The sequence below is a fragment of the Lichenostomus cassidix genome, chromosome Z (assembly GCF_008360975.1).
Source record: "Lichenostomus cassidix isolate B80296 chromosome Z, HeHo_3.0, whole genome shotgun sequence".
Taxonomy (NCBI): Eukaryota; Metazoa; Chordata; class Aves; order Passeriformes; family Meliphagidae; genus Lichenostomus; species Lichenostomus cassidix.
Window position 1 is genome coordinate 69,914,504 of NC_139511.1, and position 23,702 is coordinate 69,938,205.

The following is a 23,702-nucleotide window of genomic DNA, read 5'->3' on the forward strand; positions in this document are numbered from 1 at the left end:
AGAAGGCAGCATGATGCACCACTGACACAATTATTCCCTCCTCAACTGCAGTAAATGGAGGATTGGTAAACACTTGCTTTGACACAATCCTGGTGACAAAACTGAATTAATTATTAAAGATGATGGTATCAGTAAAACCACTTTTCAGCCAGGCACTTGAATCTTATCCCTTAATAAGATACACCAGAAGCTGGGGAGGGTTGTTTGTTTGTTTTGCTTTTACCACAGTCTATCAGCATAAATACCACTTCCTTAGTTAGAATCCATCTGCTCTGTTGACAATGTACTCAAATTGCAAGCAAGCATTTAATGGTGTCATGCTGAAGCACAGCAGAGTGGATGCTGAGGGAGCCTTAGGAGTCACTGAAATGAAAGGGCTTTTCTCTTAATTTCAGTCACCAGAAGGCTTTGAAAAGAACATGACATCTTAGCTATCTGGGCTTTTTTAAACGAGACTTTGGCAGATACACAATGCTCAGCTCTGTGGTACCTAAATAATTGAGGCTTTGAAACATCAAAGTGCTCACACCTTCAAACACTCAAGTAGCTTTATTTGAAAGATTCTTTTCACAAAAGAAGACTAACTCTGCCATTTGAGATCAATGGATCGCTCTGGAACACAGTGTCCCCACTTTAGATTGGGAGACATGGGTTGTTTACTCCATATTGACTAGCAGTGTCCCAGGTGCAGAAGGCTTTTGATTAAATGGATGTCTCTGTGATGGTATGACACACTACAGATTTAGGGATGACATTTGAAAAAATGGAGGAGGGGGATCATTACTGCAAAAATTTGAAATTCATCATAATTTCATTGGTTTTATGTGTGCATTTTACTTTATTTTTTATTTATAAAATCTAATTAAATTTCATTTTGCTTTGCTTTGATTTATTTTATACCCAATAGATAAAAATCTTCTGTCTTGATAGTATTACACCCAAAATGTTGTAGATGCAAAAGGAAACAGTATCTCTTGAATTTGAAACTAAGGCCTTATTGTTACTTTAATTAATGTTTAACAGTGTAAATAAAAGCCTAATCCTTTTTTCTTATTAGTACTTGTACCAATGCACAGAGTGAAAATTAGCACAGAAAAGCTCTTTAGAGCTAAAATTGTTACTCAGAAAACTTACTGTGCTTACTCTGAGTTGCAGTGTTGAAAGTTTCAGTCCTTCTGAATAGGAATGCATGAGGTGGAGTCAGTAGTTGACCAGATCCTGACGCACGGAGGTGGATGATGTACAGTGGAAGATTCCTCCTCCTCCTGTCCCATTTTCAGCCCACTTAGCCCTGTCATTGTCCCTTTTCCCCATTTCCTTTGCATGAGCTCTCCCCTCTACATGACTTCCCAGCCAAGGTTTGCAAGTGCCCCAAAACCTTCACCAGTCCCAAATAATATAAAATGCTGCTGTTTGTCACATAGTTTTCACTTCTGCACTCATTTCAGAGACCCTGTACTGTCACTTTAGAGCAGACCTTTGCCTTGTGCCAATAAAAAAACTACATTTACCATGATAAATGGGGGGATATCATAATTTTCTATTCTCCTGGTGCCAACATGTCCCCATCTCTGAAGCTCAGCTTTTGGGCAGCAAATTCAGTAGAGTTAAAGGAAATAAAGCAGACTTTCACTTTAGCATTCTTCTGAAAAACAAAATGTTTAAAATGCTGTTTGCAAGATTGTTTATTTATGCTATCCATTTATGCTATCCAATTAATTAGAATGATCTTGACAGCAGCTGAAGATCTTTAGCCACTTAGATAAGGACTTTAATCTCTAGAGTGCAAAAATATGTCCTCTCATTGTGTCTCTGAATGGTGATGACTGCTTTCCCAACTTAAACAACTACATGCAGATCAGTGCAAGGTAATGTAATTTATCAAACCCAAAGAGATTTGTGATCCTTTTTGGGCATGAGGTTGACTTGATATTTTGCTATTCCTTTTAATTTTTCTAGGAGGGAGATTATTGCAGCAGTGGCAATAATATATAATCCTTTTCTGTTTCTTATGCAACTGCTATTTTATAGCATTTATTTATACCTACAGCTATATAAACACAAATATTTATATAAATAGACTTCCAGAGAGATGTAACATGGTAGAAAACTTTGCTGTTTGTTTACCAGTTCAGAGCTTACATGGATTCAAGAAATAGTCATGTAAAGAAATTAAAGAAAAATCCACCTAAGGCTGATAAATAGAAATATGCAACCACTAGCTCAAGAAATTTCCAAGGCACAAACCGTTGAAGGCTATAAGAGTGCACCAGGAAAATATACACAGACTTACTTTTTATTCTGGTTTGCTTTAGTTATCAGCTTCTGGGAAGTAGTGGAAAGGGAATGTTGGCTTAAGTGAACCTCTGGTCTGATCCAGCATGGCCAGTCTTATGGTCTTATGCCTTTTCTCCCTAAATGAGGTAGTGAAGCAAGAAGCCCTACAGCAAAACATGGAATACATCTGATTTTATCTAATTTTAAAAATGACATGTCTATCAGCTGCAAAACCCAAAGTTTAATAGCAAAAGAGATTACATTTTCTCAAATTCTGGATTAAAAGCGAGCTTTTGAACCAACAAACGTCTTTTTGCTTTCCACAACGTGTTGTATCAACTTCATATTCACTCTATCTGTGGCAGAAAATAAGTTTCAAGGAATGCTGAAAAGTTATATTAAAAACAAAGGCAAATGAGGTAGAAGATCATGTCATTTATTGCTTTGTTGGTAACTCTTCTGATATCACTGTGGCAGTTCCTGTCAGAGAACAGAACAAGGTAGAACTGCAAACCATCAAGTAAGAGATATAGAAATTTGTCTGGAATAAAACTAGATCACTGAAAAATAATCTTTTACATTTCTGCCAAAAGTCCTACACCTCTGTCTCACTGATGTACAGAAAGAGGAAAAATATGACCTCAATATTGCTTTTTCACCATTGACTCATCCCAGAATTGATACACTCGTGCTGTGGTTGCCCTGAAGTGTAATAGTGTACCATTAAATTCCAGCTGCAATACCATTATATTGCTATTAGAAAAGACTGCCGAGCAACACAATTTTTCAAATAAATATAAATTGTGAACGGCTGAAATGTGAAATGCCCTCAAGTGCCCAGGAGCAGAATTTTTAAGCGTCCTTTTTTAGTGGACAGTTATGATCTCCAGCAAAGGGATGGCTCAGTTTCTCTTTCGATTTTTAGTGGTAGTCTTAACAGGCACATACAACAAAGAGCCATACAGAAGTCTGGGCCATGACCTCTGTGTAGCCTGGTGAAGGCACTGAAGTTCTGATGAGTATTACCACGGAGAAAGTTACATTTTTGACCTCAAAGGGCTGGTTCAAAACATACTGTGATTCTCAGCCCTACCCAGTTGCCGTCCTGTTATTTTGTGCTTGCTCTATTTGCCTTAAACTGAGGCAAAATTCACCTAATTATGACAGACTAACACAGCAAAAGTAAAAGGCCCTTTATCTAAACAAATGAAACAAACATAAATCTTTATCTTTCATCAGGCTTGTCTCCCTGAAATTCACACTTCTTCGTCAAGAGGATGTTTTTTACATCTACTCAGCTGGAATGCAATACACACTGCGTGTTGTTAGCCAGCATTTTCACACCCACTTATTCATGCATATGCTAATAGTTTTCTCACTACAACTGCTGTGCTTTGTTCAGGACCCTTTACAGCTGTTTCAAGCATGCACCACCAATCCGACAGCTTCTGGGTAATTCACACCTGCTCCCCACCCTGTGGTATTTCAGTAGCTGAACATGCAAGGTATGTATGACCATCAGCACTGACCACTGAGACTTCACGTTCCTGTCTATCAACCTGTAGGTGTAAAACAGATGGGATACTCTGCAGAAATAGTCTGAGTGGTTTTAGCTGCAGGTGGAACACTGAAGTTCAGTTCCACATCGCTGCTGAGCTGCACTTGGCTCACGATTTCCAATAGGTTTTAAAGCTAATGTTGACAAATATGCACGGATGGAGGTGCTCCTGATCACTGAGAAATATGAGTTTAGTCATTAATTTGTATTTAAATAACTGTTTAAGAATGGGAGAAGCATGGTTTAAATCACAGATAGGTTGTGTGTGATTCCTTGCTTAAAATGCAATCCTTATTGTTCAGCTATGTTAAAATGTGAATTACAACTCCAGCAATTTCCAGTGCCTTTCCTTGTTAATTCTGCTGACCTTTGTTCTTTTAACACCTCTAAAATAGTGATGAAAAATCTCCAAAATAAAGTGGGGCAAATCTGCCAATGGCAAAGGTCTTCTCTATTAAAAGTCTGCCTTGGTATTTGTGGGAATTTGCTTAGTTTCATCAAAACACTAAGTTTCTGTGAACTTCACCTTAATGGCATCTGGGTATTTCACCACAGGATTTGAAGATATCTGCCAGCCATAGATTTCTGTCCTATCTTTGTGTTGGGGGTGGAAGAATCTGTGGTGTTCTCAGTTATCTGCTGCTGCAAATCACAACACTGAATATTAATTGAAGCTACAAACTACTCCACTTTTTATTAACCCATTGGACTGGGGATGATGGACATGCCACTGCCTCTGCCCTTATTGTTAAGGGTGGGGAACCTTCTTCAACTGGTGTGAGGCAGGAAATTCTATAGTGTGATCTCAGGGTCAGGAGCTGGACTCAATGTTCCTGATGGGCCATTTCCAGCTCAGTAAATTCTATGATAGCTTTTCATATATCTCAAGTAAATATCTACCAAGTCTGGGCACTTGTGTCACAGCAGGTGAACTGTGCAATCATTCTTTGTTTCAAGAATTCCTCTCAAAATTTTTCATGTTATTATTCCTGCATCCTTACTTATTTGAATTGCAAGTCCTTTGAGGAAAGGGTTTGCTCATGAAAGTGTTATCACAGTGGGGTCCTGTTAGTTACTCTCATGAGAGGATGAAACACATCTGGGCTTTCTGGAGTCTCCTCCTATGATAACTCTTTGTTGTAAAATGAGATTTCTGTGAAAAATAGGAGAAAAAAAATTTTGTCCAAGGATTTGGTTAAAGCTTTGGAGATGTTATCTTGGGGGATCCATGAGAGTTTTTTTATGTAAATATTTTTTTATTATAATGATTTTTTTCTTTATCTTGTACATCTTCTCCTGATTTAGAAATCAGCTGGATACACATCTATTCATCTATTAAATGCCTCTGGAGACTCCTTGGGAACTGATTTCAGAGTTTCTTACTCTGAAATCCACTTTGACTGGGGTTATTTGCTTTTATAATGTGACTTCTTGTACAAAAAAAAAAAAAAAAAAAAAAAAAAGGTTATTACATTACAGCTATTGATTTTAGCTATAATAAATTATTTAACTATTTTGGAGTCCATACTATCCTACTGAATTCAAATATGTAGAAAACATTCAAGACATTGAAGTCTAAATAGCTCATTATGACTGAAAGTGAAATCATCTCCTCCCTCTTTATTTTTCTATTACTCGCATTTATCTGAAACTTGGCAATAAACTTAATATTTTTACTACTTAATAAGTTAACTGAATCAGCCCAGAGAGGGATCAATATGCATGGCATACACAGAAAATGAGAGAACCAGGAGAAGAAGGATCTTGGACCAAAAATAAAATTATAGAATATTAGAATCATGGAACCATTTAGGTTGGAAAAGATCTTTAAGGTCATCAAGTCAAACCATAACCATGGAATCACAGGATGGTTTGGGTTGAAAGAGACTTCAAAAAACATTTTGTTCCAACCCCTTTGCCATGGACTCTTCCACTAGGTCAGGTTGCTACAAGCCTCATCCAAACTGTTTGATAGTTTTTGCCATCCATGGGCATGATTTCTCATACCACACCAGCTCTCCTTTCCTTCTTATTTTTAGTCTGAGTGCATGAAAGAGAAATATTACACCGACATTTAAGGAAAAAAGTTCTCTGTAACACAAGTATATCCAGGAAGATCTAATCTGTTTTGTTTGCTTATTTAGTTTTTTTCATTATTTGCTTTAACTAAAACATCATGAGATACTAAAATTGAAAGTCACTTCCCAGACCTGAAAAAACCAGATCTTTATTTTATCAAAGGTAGGAAATATGTTGCAAGACCCACTTTGCATGGAACTGCACTAATTGCTATTAGTGGTATTTTTAGCCTCAAATTCTTTGTTGATGTATTCTTAGGGTATGATGAATGGCACATTTAAGTCAGAGTTTAGCAGTGACAAGTCCTTCATAATAGCTGGGTAGGTTAATGATATTGGAGAAAAGAGTTCGTGAGTCAGAGTGAGAGAGAGACGTAATTGTTTGCCTAGCTTGTTCAGGCTGTTAATATTAGCTGAATCAAATGACAATGATATGAAAAAGAACTTGTTTCAGATGTTATATTTCAGCCCAAGATTTTTATTGAATAAGTGATCTAACAAGGTATAAAGCTTACAATTAATTTCAAGCTAATGTTTTCTTTTTTTTTAATTAGAATCTATGCCAGACTCGCCTGCCTTTTATTACCTGCAATGTCTCCTCTTGTACTCTTTGTAATATTGGACTTGGGAAAAGAAAAAATAAAGAAGAATCTTTACATAATAACAGTTGGAAAAAAAAATATTCATGACCTCATCAGAATGCACAGTGAACCAGAAGGTGAAAGTAATGTGCAGCTAGCTCTTGGCTGTTGCCAACCTGCTGATTAGAAGGGATGCCTGGGATGGAGCTGTCTACTGCCCCCATGAATCAAGTGGATTCCAAGCAATCTAGAACCCAATTAAAAAAAAAAAAAAAAAATTAGGAGAAACTCTATATGGCTCCACATGTTGAAATCCCTGGAGTTATCTGCCTTGCTGTGGATTCTCTTTACAGAAGTTAAAATTGTACTTTCTCCACTTTTGCAGGTCTTCCTGGGACAAAATTTCATTTTATTGCAATTTAAGGTACCTACCATGGCTCTCAACAGAGCAGGGGTAGGAATTACACAGCTGTGCAGCTCTGCCTGCAGCCCGCAATTGTGAAAAATACACCTGATGGTACATCCTGTGTACCTGCAGGCACAGAGAAAACAGAAAGTGCACTTTTAGCTGGCCACTGGTTTGGAATATAAGTAAAACACTCATCTACTGAGAATATCCAGCTTTTTATTTCAGCGGTAAAGAGAAAAGAAATAAATCAATGGGCTTGGGTTTGTAAGCCTGGAAGTTTAATTCAAATTGGAAAATGTTGTGTTTCATTTTCAAGTTATTTAAGACTTTTTTCTCCTTTTCTTACCCTTTAAAAAGATCAATTTCAAAATGAAAATGACATTTTGAAATGAAACATTCCAGTTCATTCTGAAAATGTTGATATAAAGCATTCTGACATTTCCTAAACCCATTTTCTTTCATGTGTGCATGTGTATACGAAGACTACCTGAAGGATGAGACTTGACCTTATAAATTCATACTTGTTGATAAAACAATACAAGTAGAGGTGTGCATAAAAATGTACTTTTCTCTTGCTAAAAACACTTTAGCCAGCTGTGAAAAGCCGAGAGGAATAGCTGCAGGATTTAACCAGTTATTGTGAGCCACATGAAGCAGAACAGCCCTTTGCTGTAGGTCCCAAATTATTGCAATGTGAAATAGCTTCACCCCGGCGTCCTTCAAACCCATTTTCTGTACCATGATGCAACAGAAGATCAACAACAGATCAGCAATAAAATATTATTTTAGGTATTCTTTGTCAAAATGAATGCTATTTTAAACACCATATATACCAGTAGACACAATAGCTTGTGAACATCCATTTGAATACAAATGACAAGAAAGTGGGGACCTCCTTGGTCATTCAGCTTTACAAGGCCACTTCCCCACATCTGGCCGTCCCCAGCTGCCCTGCTTTTAGGTGAGATAATTTTCCTCCTGGTCTGTTATGGTGCTGTGTTTCTGATTTAGAATGAGAATAATGTGGATAAGACACTGATGCTTCAGTGGTTGCTCAGCAGTGCTTATTCTACATCAAGGACTTTTCAGGGTCCCATGCTCTGCCCGTGAGCAGAGGCACAAGACATAAGGGAGAGAGGGAGCAAAGCCAGGATAGATGACCCAAACTGGGCAAAAGGATATTCCTTACCATAAAAAATCATTTCCAGTGTATAAACTAGGGGGGCTGTCCAGATGGGACAGATCACTGCTTTGGGATTAGCTGGACATTGGTTAGCAGGTGGTGAGAAATTGTGTTGAGCATCACTTCTTTCTCTTGGGTTTTATTCCTCTCTCTCATTTTCATGAAAATTAGTAGTATTAAATAACATAGTATTATTTTTTCATGTATTTTTTGTAAATATGAAATAGTTTTTTATCTTAGTCCAGGAAGTTTACCTTGTCTTTCCAGTTCCCCTCCTTACCAGGGGGCAGAAGGGAAGCACGGAATGCAGTATTTTGTTGACAGTTGGGGTGAAACCTTTATACCAATACAAACAAATTTAGTACAAAATTATACTTGTACTTAGAATCGAACAAAAATCTAAACTATTTCTCTTTTTGTTCTGTAGTGTCAGCAATTCATCTTTGTAGATCAGTTCAGGATGGGAGAGAAATTCTCATTTTTCTGAAATGGTTCTACTTTCCTGCAATCACTTTTCTGTTATGTAATAGTGGAGAAGAAAAGGGATCTAAACACTGGCATTTTACCACATAAAACTGCAGCCCTGCAAGAAGAAGCAAGGGCCACATGTAAATTTTTCTGTGTGGTCTTTTTCTTTTTCTTTTCCTTTTTCTTTTCCTTTTCCTTTTCCTTTTCCTTTTCCTTCTTTTTTTTTCTTTTTCTTTTTCTTTTTCTTTTTCTTTTTCTTTTTCTTTTTCTTTTTCTTTTTCTTTTTCTTTTTCTTTTTCTTTTTCTTTTTCTTTTCTTTTTCTTTTTCTTTTTTTTTCTTTTTCTTTTTCTTTTTCTTCTTTTTTTATTTTTCTTTTTCTTTTTTCTTTTTCTTTTTCATCTTTTTCTTTTTTTCTTTTTTCTTTTAATTTAAAAACAGCAAGTAATTGGTTTTAATCCTGCTGAAAATTGGGAAAATTTATAAAAAGGCACTGCTAAGCAAAAACTGCTTTTGAGCTATAATCTCCCTGTACTTAAAATTTAAGTGCTTTGGTGTGGCACAAAATTTGAAGAGTAAAACAACACTGTTCAAAGCACCACATGTCAGTTGCATCAAGATCAGAAATCCTTCAGTGTGCTGAAGAATGTGTCTCAGAAAAAAAACCCAAACTGCTTTTATTCCACCAAAGAATGTAGAATAAAGCACAAAAGTTGTTTAGAAACTTATTTTATAGGTCAGCTTTTTCATTCAATTAATAATAAAGAACAGAATTTTGCGGATTCACAGTTCAAGACAGAAATAAGAGAAAGCACAGTAAATTAAGATGAAGAATCAAAACTGCTAACAAAAATAAAACACAAAATATTAAAATAACATCTAAGGGCAAAAAAAAAAAAAAAACAACCCAAACTTAATTTTAATGTGACTAGAGGTAATGACTGCAAGCCTCAGTTTCTGGAGTATTCCTCAAAACTGTGTATCTGCATTAAATGTATACTGCTTCAGACAACAGAAACTCACCTGAAAAACTAGAAAAATTAGTTTCTTACTTATTATCTATAGTAAACTCGACTGTGATTTTTGTCCAAGGAGAAGGTTATGCAACCCAGAGTGTACAGCTTTGACAACTATACAAGTCGTGATATAAAATGAGATCAAACCAGATCTGTATATCTCTAGAATTTGTTTCCATCTGTTTTTTAATGATAGCTCTGTAGGAAAAAAAATAAAACAATTATTTGATTTCAACAATTTATAAATATCTGTAGATTTTATTCCAATTTCCTAAATATAAGTTCCTCATGTTATTTTAGAACTCTGCCAGGGTATTTACCAGAGGATGGAAATTTTTGGAAGTCTAAAATGGATCTAATGCCTCTAGAGCTCCGGAAACTAAATACCTCTATAAATGTAAGTATCACTTTGTATTTTGTACTGCATGACCACAGGGAACATCACTCATGTGCTACAGGAAAGTTGGAACAAACTCAGTTAGGGCAAACCTGCACTGATATTGTGCCATGTTTTCAGTGACCATTCATTTAATGTGTCACACAACATATGCATGGAGAAAAGCAGGCTTAAGGGACACCTTCTTGCTCTCTACAAGTAACTGAAAGGTGGCTGCAGCCAGGTGGGATCTGCCCCAGGAACAGTGGAGTCACCTCCTCTGGAAGTATCTAAAAAATATGTAGATGTGGCTCTTGGGGTTATGTCTTAGTGCTGGATTTAGTAGCATCAGCTTTGCAGTTAGACCTGATGATCTTAAAGGTCTTTTTCACCCTAAGTGATTCTATGATTCTGTGAAAAAAAAAAATTAAAAAAACGAGTTGAGGGGCTCATTTCCAGTGAATTTTATATTATCGATTAACTGATATTTAGACTCCTGAGGCATCGCCTCTCATTGTGCAAAATAAGCATAAAAACACTGCAAGCAATTAATTGCATGGGGTTTGTACTATGCTTTGAGATGGCCTATCAGCCCTTTATTAATATTAATGAGAAGAATTAGTACCAAAGATCAGGAATCCATGATAGCTAGAAGAACCTGCAAGGACCCTCCAGCTCTCATGCTTTATTATTTTTTAATCAAAGTGTCTGACTTGAAGGCACAAAATTACAGAACGGAGTCCTTTATGATTCCACAATGATTCAAATTAAAATGATCTATACTTGCATGATTCCAATGAGCTATTTTGTGCTAGTTAAAAACAGTTAAAAATTGCATAAATGAATGATTTAAGGGCTGTAGCTTTCTAATCTTAATGAAAGCACCATTTTTTTGTATATTTCTCAACGCACAAAAGTGACTAGAATAAATCCAACATAGAAGAGTAAGGGAGGGAGAATATATTTGATGGCAACATTCTGCTACTGAGTTATCTTGAAAAAAAGTTGGGATTTGGGATTATGGGCAATATCTTTTGCTTGTCCAAAAATACAATTATCTTCTTGTAAGTATATAAAATACCCTGACTTACATTTATTTTTATTGCAACAGGATTTAAATGTCTCATCCAAGCTGGCTTTTCTGGTAGACTCTGTCTACACAATAGTTAGTGATAAACCAAGCTTTGAAGAGCTCTTCACAAACAATATAAAATTACAAAAACACAAGACAGAAATAGAAGGGGAAATGATGAGAAGCCTATGGCTATCCTTCAGGTGAAGAGCAGAATTGGGGCTGCAACCACTATATTGTCTTGCATTGGTATTTATTGGACTATACTGCCTCTCTCAAATTTGTATTCCTGAAATTTGTGTAAATTAAAACAACCAGTGAATTTCAGATAATTGTTTCATTATGTATTACTATACTAATTAGATAAAATAAAGGAGAATAGAAATAATTCGATCAAGACTCTTTCTTTCAGGTGTCTTTTTTGATCCCTGACAAAAAATACATAATCTATTAGCACTGACATACACCAACTAAATGAGGATTCCACATCTATCTATCTATCTAGGCATTGCAACACAGAAATCAGTGTGATCTGTCAAACCCTTCCAAAACTCCAGAGAAGTTATTGAGCCATTACTTTATGCTGGCATCATTTCCCGGTTGGAGATAAGATCTGTTTGGACTGCAGCAGAACAAAAAAGCACGATCATTACTTTACTGTAGAGGAATTTTGGCAAGCCCTAATTCCTAGGTACTGTTTGGGGTCTCGTCAAAGTGCACAGATCTTCAGTGCCTTTAGCAAATCCTCAGAGAACCACAGCAGGGATTGTAAGGCATAGTTCAAATATCTACAATCAGCCCCTGATTCTACATATCATTGGTACAGCATAAGGGAGCATTGGAGTACTCAGCAACTGTGCAGAGAGACATCCTAAATCCATGGATCGTGAGCATGACAGGCTGCAACAGTCCCTTTAAAAAGTTTACAATCTCTAGTGCCTATATGGGTTTAGAGAACAGCAGATTTCTACACACACAGCTCCTCTGCACACAAAGGAATTTGACAGAAGTTGTAGTGTATGAAGAGCAGGAACATTTTCATAATTTTGCTTCTAGGAGGAAAAAAAAAAAAACCACACCTTTTTTCAAACATATATCAGATGTCCACTAGCTATCAATTTTGTCCCCTCTAGCCATGTCAGGAGATCCTTTGCAGCCTTCCTGATTGCATAATTAGAACTCAAAATCTACTGAGTTGCTTTTATATCAATGTATTGCATCAATTTTGTGAATGGGAGTAATCATCTGGTCCCAGTTTCCCAAATGGTCTGGTGAAAATGAGATTAGAACAGTTGCAAAGCTCCTGTGATGACTTTCAGCAGATATGTGGTCCTTAATATTTTAGTGCAAAGAAAAGAAAAATTTACACATAGGTCAGCTTTTCCTACCTGTTAGTATTAATTGAAAAAGAGTATTGGTTAATTCAGTCCCTATGGTTCAATCAATATGTTCTCCCAATGAATTTCTATAAGGATATCTGTCTTCATCATCTCTGAGTTCAGTTTTTCATTATAAACATTTTAACTTTCTTCACTTGCTGAAAAAGCCAGGCACAGAAGTTTAAGCCTCACCCAGACTATGGACCAGGGTAAACAAATGTAAATGGGAATGTGTCCTGGGGCATCAAGGTCAGAAACTGAAGGTAGCACCTTGTGTGACACTAATCACACTGTTCTCTGACACTGGCTAAAGAAACCTTTGGCACATGTGTCAGCCTGGTGAGCTGTTTTTGCTGCGCTGGATTCGTGACCTCAATGGTAACCTTGTCTCTAACCAGGCCTGAACTTACCCTTGGGAATTTTTAGCAGTTATAACAAACTCCATATGAGATGGGGGAGAGGGAGAAGGGAAGTCAGCTGATATAAACTATTTTCTCCAGTATACATTGAAGTAACCTCCATTCTGTTACACCACTTCATGAATTTATGCCAGCAAAGCTATATAAAACACCACATCTCACTTCCCAGATAGGTGACAGATGCTTCTTTTCCACTTGACAGGTGCTACCAACAGAGTATTTACATTGTGTATGTTCTTTGGCATGCATACTTCTGTCTGCAGCAGCAAACCTCTGCAAGACTTTAGATCACAGAAACACAGAAGTGGTCATAGAGGACTTGTGCTAGCTGGTTTCCTTGCTCTTGGTGCTGTGTCCCCTCTGGTTCAGCTGGAACTTCTGAATAAGCTGCCATGATTTTTCTTTGCGAAATTTGCAAAAGAAATTTGCTCTGGGACTGAGACCATGCATGTCAGATAATAAATTTATACAGCTGGCATACAATGTGCGTGGCCCAGAATATAAGGCTTGATAATGGAAAACCTGACAAAATCATAAGTGGTCCTAGTGGGCAATACTATGATACAGCGTTATTATGCCAGATTTCCAAAAACATATATTACTCGAGAACTGAAATTACTGTTTTGCAGCCCACAAGCTTGTAATGCATTGAATAAACTATAGTTTCTGACTAATATTTGCGTGCCTGTCTAAGAATATGTAAATGTGACAGTTTTCCTCCTGGAAAAACTAAAATCCCTAATGAATTGAAGGGCCAAACATGCAAATAAACCTCATGATTCACACATGTGTCTCTCATTTAATTTTTCAAAATGTATTTTGCATTTTGATTATGCTACAAAATGCAGCATGGAGGGCAGAGCACTGAGAAAAATAGAAGTGTGTGTACAACATATTTTTCATATCAAACAATGTGATTTACTTTAATCATTTCAGGAGTAACAAATAACTGCAAGTGCATGATTTGAATGCCTTCCAGGGGTATGTAGTCAAGCTAAAAAAAAAAAAAAAAAAAAGTGATGCTCTATATACATATATACATGCACTTTTTAGGCTGTAGGCCTGATTTTTCACTCAATCACTCTCCTCTGGTATAATACTAGTTTTGACTTTAACCAAATTGCATTTGGTTTTTACATATGTCAGTGTGAGGAGATTCATGCCTCAGATGCCTCTGCTGTGACAGAACTGAAACAGTTCTGGTTGGCGCTGTATATATTGTTGGACAAAAAAAAAATCAGTATTATTTATTTACAATAAATAATTCTCTCAGATACATTCAGCTGTGCAAAAACTCTCCAAGTAGGAGGAAATTCACCCAGGAAATACCCCTCACTGCACCTCTGAGAGATGCAGAGAAGTTCATATTAAGCCTCCCCAAACTCTTACAGGCATAAGCAGAAAGTATTTAACTTTCACTTGTCCTTCTTCTCAAGGTCACTGAAAACAAAGGGCAGTGGAGGGGAATATTCTCCTTGAAAATTGTTCTGAGAGAAAAGATAGCAGATATCCTCTGGCAAATCTGGTTGCAGAGGTTTTAAGACATATATTTGCTCAGCCCTCTGGCTCACAGCCTCCAAGCCATTCTTCTCTAAAACGCTACAGAAAAAAGAAATCCAGCTGAACCTCACCCCTTCAGAGTTAAATCCACTCACAGAACTCAGTGCAGCTGAACTCCCAGCTGACACAGCTGAAGGGTGGCTGCTCCTGCCACCCCCTGTGGGGACAAGCAGAAGGGGATTTGAGGTTGTGTTGTGGCAATGCAAAGAGAAAATATTCACAAGGTGATGCTTCTCAGCACCCAAACACTGTCACTTGCCAGTCCCCAGCATACCTGCAAAAAATCTGCAAGGTAAAAGAGCCTCATTTTCAATTTATCAATGGTATCTTTACTCCAGATAAGGATTAGAGTATTTCAAAACTTCATATGCAAGACAAACTATTGTGGTTGAGCTGTGCAATTTTCTAGGATTTGCCTAACAAATGGCATCTGCTTTTCTCTCTTTTTAGAGCTATTCTTAAAAAAATTAAAAGGACCAAATTTGGTTTGTTTTAGTCCTGGAAGGTGTTTTCGGTGTTTTGGCTTTTGTTTGTTTTGCTTTTTTTTTTGGTCTTCATTTAAAACAGAAAGAAAACCAATCTACCTCGATTTTTTTTTTTCTTTTCAATTTTGAAATGCTGATTTTTTTTTTTTCAAATACTATTTTCCAGCCAGCTTTAAGGTAATACAAGTAATAACTAAGCCAGACCAAAGAATGTGATTTTTTTCATAACTGTCAAATAATGACAACATAAAGAAGAGACAAATATCATCCTGGAATTAATAATACAGAATGGATCACAGTGAATGTCCCCTCTTTCTGCCCAAAAGATGCATTTCATTTTCCTATCTTTATTCACATAGAGATTCAGGCAGAGAAAGCTGCCTCCAAAAGCCATTTCTTTAAGATACCACGAAATAGAAAGGTTAATAGTTAACACTGTGAAGAGTCCCATTATTAAAACTGCTTTGCCATGCAATACCAGGACAAATGGAAAATGAAAATTAGCCTAGACATCTAAAACCTCACAAAGGAGATTCAAAGTCTCTGGGGTTGTCATTCCAGCATCTTTACATGATAATCAAGCAGGTTTTGTGTACTTACTGTAGTTAATGCCACCTCTTCCCATTTTCATTTTGTTGCAAGCACAGAAAATATAACCAATAATGTGCATGTTCTTTTTTCTTTGAGGGGAGGAAAGGGGGAGAAAAAGAATTTAATTGACAGATAAAACGGATGTAGAAAGGGTAATTTCATTTTCCATCAGAAGAAGTAAGGTTTTATGTTGGGAATTAAATTAACAGCACATGAAATTGGCTTTTCCTAAGTTCATATTTTTAAACTTTTTTTTTCTTTATAAGAAGAAGAAGAAGAAGGAGAAGAAGAAAGAAAAAGATCCCCAAACCAAGGTAGAGTTGTAAAAAGCCTGACAATGAGCACAGATGAATTTCCAAAGACGATAAAACTCCTCCAACACAGTGTGGTTGTGGGCCTACTTGCTTTTCAATCACTCTACAATTTCTGCTTGTGTGATACGAAAAAGTTATGCTTATAAATGTTTCCTGATTTCTTTGTGTGATGTTCCATCCTCCGACTCCAGCTGGTTTCAAGCTGCACTCCCCACCCCACATCTTTTCCTCTCTTTCCTCAACTTATTCAAGTTGCCTGCAGGTTGTGATTTATCTTTGCAGTTAATACATTTGTATTCACATAATTTTTTGCTTCTGTTTGGCTAGGCAAATCTCTATTGGAATACCAATATGTATAGATTTCCATATTGTCATCACTGGCAAAATAGCAACATGGGACCAAAGGAAAAAAAATCTAAGTGATGAGCAAGAAAAAGATATGCAGAAAAGGGAAAAATCATTTTGAAATCACAAAATGTAGTGTCTTCCCCCTCCCTCTTTTAATGCATAAAAGTGAAGTTAATGACAAAACCCCTTGCTAATGTTGTGCTTAGGAGAAACAAAGAGGCTATTTCTAAAGAGTTCCCTTGATAATTTATCAAGACAAGTGTAAAAATCAGCTATGAGCCAAGCAAACACAAAAATGCATGCACACACACATGGTATGTAACATTAAAAAACCCAAGCAAAAATAAAAAGAATACTCATCTCCCAAAATTGTATAAAACACTGATGAGCAATATTGTAATCAGATAAAATCTGGACGTTTTTGACAGTTTTCAGTTTATTGGTGAGTTGAAAACATGTATTCTTAGGTTTAGGCACCCAACAAAAACATTTTAATAATTTTTATTCTTTAAAAATTGGCTGTTGTTTCACCAGCATAACATCCTTTAATACAAGAAGGTCAAATTTGGCCACACGTTTTCATGAAATTAAATTTTTGCTCAAAATCTCAAGGCAATTAATGTGACTGGTGTATTTTTCAGAAGTATCTCACAACTTCAAATTTCCCTGAAGGGAACACCAGCTCAGAATCCTTAAGCAAATTCATCTAAATATTCAAGAGGCACTCAATGCTCAGTACATGGAGCGGGTCATCTAATCTTCAGCAGTCTGATATATTTCAGTAGGTGATAGACAAAGCTGTGGGTGTCATTTTAATGAGCTGATCTTGGTCAGCCCATCCAGCTGCTCCCTCTTCCAGTGGGACAGGGCAGCAAAATCAGGTGAAAAACTTGTGGGCCAAGAATGAGACAGATCACTTATCAACTACCATCACAGGCAAAACTTGTTAACTTGTTAGCAGGGCACTTGTTAACTAAAAAATTTATCTACTGCCATTTCAAATGGGTTTAAGTAGGGAGAAACTAATACAAAAAAAAACCAAACCAAACAAACAAAACAAAAACAAATGCAAAAAAAAAAAAAAGCAACAAAAACCAAAAAAAAAAAAAACCCAGCACCATAAAGCTATATTTCCCTTCCCACCACCACTTTTTTCAGGCTCAGCTTTCCTCCTTCACTCTGAGCTTGTCCACCTCTCTCTCTTGAGCTGTGCAGCTCCATGGGGATGGTTATGGTCCATGCACTGTGGTTTCTCACTGCTGCTCCTTCCTTCCCACACATTCCTCTTCCAGGAATATCCACCTGCTCCAGCTGGAAGTCTCCCACAGGCCAATATAATCATATTTACCAATGGCATGGGTGGCTTTTAAACATATATTTTAAATTATTTTCTAAATATTCACAACCAAAATAATAATATTACTTTTGACATCACTTTCAAATGAAGTGCCTTTGATTTAGATGTGACCCTGATAACCCAGACATGCTGCTAAAGCTTTCAGATATTGCCACTGTAGAAACTGGATGCTTCTGAAGGTCATCAGAATTCCAGGTCCTGATTTTTGTCGGCATCCTCTACCTATTCACTGTAGGAAGGGTGAAGATGGGAGTATCTTTATGCTGAAAGGGAACCAGAGCAGCCAGCAAAGGGTTATAAACAAATCTATATCGAGATGCCTCAGCAGGAGACCTTTACATTCTGCAACATCAGTGAACCATCTGTGGGGATAGGAAAAGTGGGTGTAGGCAGATGAACACACCAGGTCTTCCTCAAGAGCAATTCAGGCATTTCCCTCTCTTTTCTCTTATCACATGTTAGATTCTACCCACCACTCTCTGGGATGGCCTCAGTATATCATGAGGTCTGAGGTGAAATCTAGAAAGAAAGTAGTATTTATTTAATTCAGTTCCAGGCTTTTTTGAATGTTCCAGCAGAGAACATTTCTATTTTAATATTTAAAACAAAAGCTAGGTCCTTTTTTCACTTCTGCCCTCCCCCCCTCTTAGTGATTCAATAGCGCAGTGATATCTGGGGTTTTGTGAACAGATTTAAACATTATCCTGGTCAGTTCAGGGAGGATGATTCACTCACTGGGTACAAGCTATAAAGAAAAATGGGGGGATTCACAGAATCACAGAATGTTTTGGCTTCAAGACCCACTAGACCAGGCTGCTCAGAGCCCCATCCAGTCTGGCCTTTATTCCTTTGCCTTAGCTCAGACATCTAACTCTGTGGGTTAGAAAACATCCTTTAGAAACAATGTGAAAAGTGATGAAAAGTTGTACCTCTGAAGAGCAACTGCTCAGGATTAATGTGCAAAACAGGCTCAAAAAAATTTCATCTAAAAGTATTTCTTTCCAGAGCTTAATTAGTTCAAATATTAAGAATTAATTTTTAGACATCATTTAGCCAGTGAGCACAATCTTAGTCTGACACACAGCTACTACTTGGGAAAGCTGACCTGACTCACCTGTCTTGATATTCCCAAACCCAATGCAAAGAAGGAGCAGGAATGTTTACTGGGGATGGGGAAAATATACACAGCTGTCCTCCTCACAGGTTGTGCCATGCTTTAATGGGACTAAGCAAGGTGTGGTTGACTGTGGAACCTGTGCAAAAGAAAAAGATTCTTTGGTGAGAAATTTGAGAGAATGGAGCAAACCCTGTTAGGATGTAAGAACCTGTACAGATTTTACCATTTTTGGTGCTCAGGTTAAACTGACTGATCTTTGCCCCTGCCCCACCCACCCATCCCATGTCAATTATGGTAAATATTTCATCAGACGAAAATAAAATACTACCAGAATAAAGTAATGCTCTGGACAGCTACAACTCTGAGAGGGAGGATGAAAGAAAAAAAGGAGCCACATCAGGCAAATGTCAGTTATGACATTTATTTCATTACTGCCTTGAATATAGGCAAATGGATGACACTGGGAGCAATACACAAATAGCCTCCATAATGAGAGCTGAATTCCAGCTTCTTTCTGTCCTTATATGCATATAAATAAAAGCACATAAATATATATATGTACACAAATATATGTACACATATTTAAGTGTATGTATTGAAACCATATATATAGTTATGCAGATCCATAGCTATATTTTATGTATTTATTTGTATATATTTACGTATAAATAGATGTTTCATTTCTGAAAGTGTGGTTTTACTCCTTTTTTTCCAGTACTGTAGGTAGGATCAGTCAGGAGGGAGAAAATCCACTATAAGGAAATTTACATTAAAATGAAATTATTGCGTAAAAAAAAAAACAGATGAAGAAGAGGAGACAGGGAGAGAAGGAAAGACAGAAAAAAAAGAAAAAGAGGGAAAGAAGAAACAGCAAGTGTGAGATGAAGGTATACATTTTAGGGTGACTGCATTCTTAGAGAATAGGAGCTTTATCTTGATTTCCAGCTCTCCTTCTAACAATAAGGGATAGCATCTCAGAAAATGGAACTCTTTTTTCTTTTGCTGACCTACTAAAAAAAAAAACAAAACCACAGTACAAAAAAAAAAAATCTCCATTGCTGAGATATTTCCTTTTTCTTACCTTTCTGCTGATAAGAACTCTCAGTGTTTCTGGATAAGAAGAGATACTTTATTGTCTTCTGCAAAGATATAAGAGAAGAGAGGGGAAAAAACAATGCCTTTTGTTAGAAAGGAAAGCAAGTGCAATTTGAAGAGCGATTGTAATAGACAGTATTGCTGAAGGCAAACAGAAGCTAAGAAGTAAGCGTTTTAGAATATTATCCTTCCTTAACATTTTGATAAAGTTCCTGAAAATGGGAGCCACTTTTGCCTCTGCAGCACTTTAATTTCCTATAATCATCTCTGATGGAACAGATGATACACACAGAGTTACCCCAGGTATTGTTTAAGTGGGGACTGAATTACTTTTATACTATCACTAAATGATTGAAAAAAGGAAGAAAAACAAGTTTTCAAGATCACTCTGCTTCCATGCTGCAAGCCTAGCATAGTGACGCTTTCACTAATTCTGTTTAAACTGCATTCCAGAAGTATTCACAAGTCAATTTTTTTAAAGCCATTAAAAAGAATGTACAAGCAACATAGTGTGGAAAGCAGAGGCAATGTTCATTATCAGGCCCAGAAGAAAAGGATGCGTTGAAGAGAAAAACCCACAAACTACAGGACTTTGAGGAATTTGCTAGTTATCTTTTCCACTTGGGTGACTTTAGGCTTCACTACCAAATTGAAACACCATTTCCTGAACAATAATACTATACATTTTTTTTGACATCACAAAAGAGCGCTTTTAAGGCATAAAAAATGTATTTCCCTTATGTAATCAAAAACAAAACTCTATAAATTATAATGCTATGTACAGTCCAATTCCTCCATTCAATGCATTTAAATGGTATGTGCTGATTAAGCTCTTAGTCATTTATGTTAAATGTCTAATGAAAAGCTCTTTGAATCTGGTTTAACCCATATTAAATGCCCTAGTGGTGCCCCTGGAATTAAAAAAAAAAAGAAGAAAATTAATCCTATTCTTTGTTCCCTTTATACATTTTAATAAATTATACTGCATCTTCCTAATGCATTTATGTCTCAGACAAAATGCCAAATGGTCTGATCCTTTCAACAAAAAGCCAGGGAACAAATTTGCACATTAAAATGTAGAGTGATTCAACAATTCAAGGCGTAGTGTTTTCCAAAAGATGATGTGTTTTCCATGTTTCTTAATAAATCTGCATGATGATTTCTGCTTTTTGTGTAAGCAGGCTCTGTTCAAAGTTTGCTGAGTTTATATTTTTTTCTTTCCTTTCACTTTCTACAGCTCAACAGAATAAACATAATTTTCAAAATATACTGAATCCCAGAGCACACTGTGTTCTACAAGGTGTTCAATAAGCCTGCAGTAAGCAGAACCACAGACAGTCCAAGTAAAGTCAGAATAATCCAGGTGTCCTCTTCATGTCTCATTTACATAGAACCATGGATATTCAGCACTGAATCAAAAATCCTGAGCTTACCTATTCCTCTTTCAGGTCTAAGTTCAAATCACATGGCCATATAGCTCTTAAGGGATCTTTATCAAACCTATTTTTAAAAATCTTTAGGGATGGACATCCCTCAATCTTGATAAGACACCAGTTTCTTTCTTTTTTGTCTTTCCAAAAATAAAAATACAACAGATTTCCATTGCCATCTCTGTTAAACAGGGTATTTTTTCCAGTTGCAGATTTAGCTCACTTTTTCTTGCTCTTCACCCAAGAACATAAACAATAATCAGTTCTTATGGTATTAAATTATGTTTCTTCATCTGAAAATGGTCTCCTTATTTTGGCTTTACACTTAGCAGACTTTTAAGTTGTTTCAACACCCAAAACCTTATTAAGAGTTTTGTTCTCCAAATTTAAGATCTAGTCACAGAGAATTTCCTGTAAATTTTAGGTAGATATTAAGCAGAGTAATTTTAACAACGTTGTTGTTGTAAGAAGTAATGTAAAGACCTCAAAAAGAAAATTAAATAAGAAATAGAAATACTTATGATAACGGAATTCAAGATATGGGAAATAGAGTGTAACTAATGATTTGTTACATGTGTGTGGAGAAGTGTGTAAAGGAAAGAAATAGATTACACAACTATGCTCTGTTTCACCCTGATTACTAAAACATTCCTTTAAAGATTCTTAAGACTTGCCTGGAATAAGAAAAATCTATATCTACAGTTTACAACTGAGAGTCTTCAAACAGACTTTTAAACCAAAATACACTTACCATAACAGGGTTTCTCTTTTGTCGTTTAAAGGAAAAATATTTCTTTGCTTTTAATCCAGTAGTGGTCCAAACTGGAAAATACTAACATTATTAACTATGACTTTGATACTAAATCTTCTGGAAAATGAAGAAATACGGTGATTATTAATGGTGAAAACCAGCTAGATATTGTGGATTTTAGCACTGTGGACTTCAGTAGATTTGTGGTTCATGGACAGCTGCTGAAGAACTCAAATCCTGAAGGTAAATGGCTTCTTCCCTGGAGGCAAGAAGCTAATTTTTCTAGATTTTTACCCTGAAACTGAGTAGTTAAAGCCTTGTGTTTCTGTGGCTTAAAGACAGTCTTGAAGCCACAACAGCTTATTCCTAACTATATTATGTGATCAGTAATAGGACAGTCAGAGTTCTTGAAATGCATGCTGTTCTTGTTATGGAATCAGGACTTTGAGACCCCCAAAGCCCTAGGAAAAAATAGTCCAACAGAAATTTTCAACCTAAACTTCTGGATATGCATGATCCCATGATATCCCATGGTATGAGGAAGGATGATCCTGGAAGGTTTTCTAGACTTGTAAACTCTTTGCTGAAAACAGTAGATAGAAACAGTGACAGCTGTAGTCTTATTTATGTCAGTGTAAATTTATGCAGCTGTGATCCCTGAAGATCCACACCGTCAAGGTCCCTTTTGTTAATCTGGGAGCCCGAAAATATGATAACTCTGTCTAGCAAAAAAACCCAAATCCTTGGAAATTCAGTACTTCTGCCTTCCTGTCTTTGGATTCCTTTGGCTCCTCATTTGACCAGTCACTGCCACAGCATATGTAAATTAAATGTAAAACATTTACCTCTGATATAAGGATACTTGATTGTTTATTTTAATGAAGCATTTCTTACCATGGGAAGATTTTAAAATGGAAAAAATGGCAATGTTTGGATATGTTTCTGGGTTTTTATTTGCTTACAGTGACTCCTTTTTTCCAATTTTTTATCTGTAGATAACCTGATTGAGGATAAGGAAATGAGGTTGTCAGCAGTGGAAAGTAAGGATGTTATATGCTGGACCAGCTGTACAACATTCCTGCTGGGTACAGCTGTAAACTGCAGTGCATAAAGCTGCAGTCAGTGCTTCTGTGGCCTAATGAAAAAAAAAAAAAAAAAGAAACTTACAAGAAATTCAGGGAAATTGTTTATGGATATGAAGGGGATATAGGCAAAGGTGTTCAATGTGTGGAAATTACCTCCTTTTGTTCCACGTTGCCAGTGATAGAGAACAATAAGAAGGTTAAGGTGTAGATGAAGAAATTAAAAAAAAAAAAAAAAAAAACAAAAAAAACCCACCCTCTGCCTGTGCTGTACATTCTACTTCCCTCAAGCAACAATGCCCCAAACCACTGTCACAGGCAGGTGGTACATCCTGAAGATGAATCAGCAGCAGCCCACAAACATCTGAAAACACCTGGCACAAGCTTCCCCAATTTGTATTTCCCAGCTCTCTAGTCAACTAACAGAACTCAGTAGCATGCTGGGAGTGCAGGGTCCAGTCTACTGCAGAGGTTTCACACAGAGAGAAAAAGTGGGCAATGTAGTCTGGTGTTTTTTGGAAGAGGTCTGCCTACTTCAGATCTGTCTGAATATTCATCCGCAGTCATGCTCTGCTCTTTCCCTGTGCCATATTACAATTGCCTTCCATAGGGCATCACTCACCTTTGCATCCACAGCCATAAAATAAATGATTTGGGCTGAAGTGTTCTGTTGGGCACAGAACAGATGGTACTAGCCACAGAAAAAACCAGCAACACCTGGTTTCAGATACTCAGGCAGCAAATTCCCTGCCCCCAAA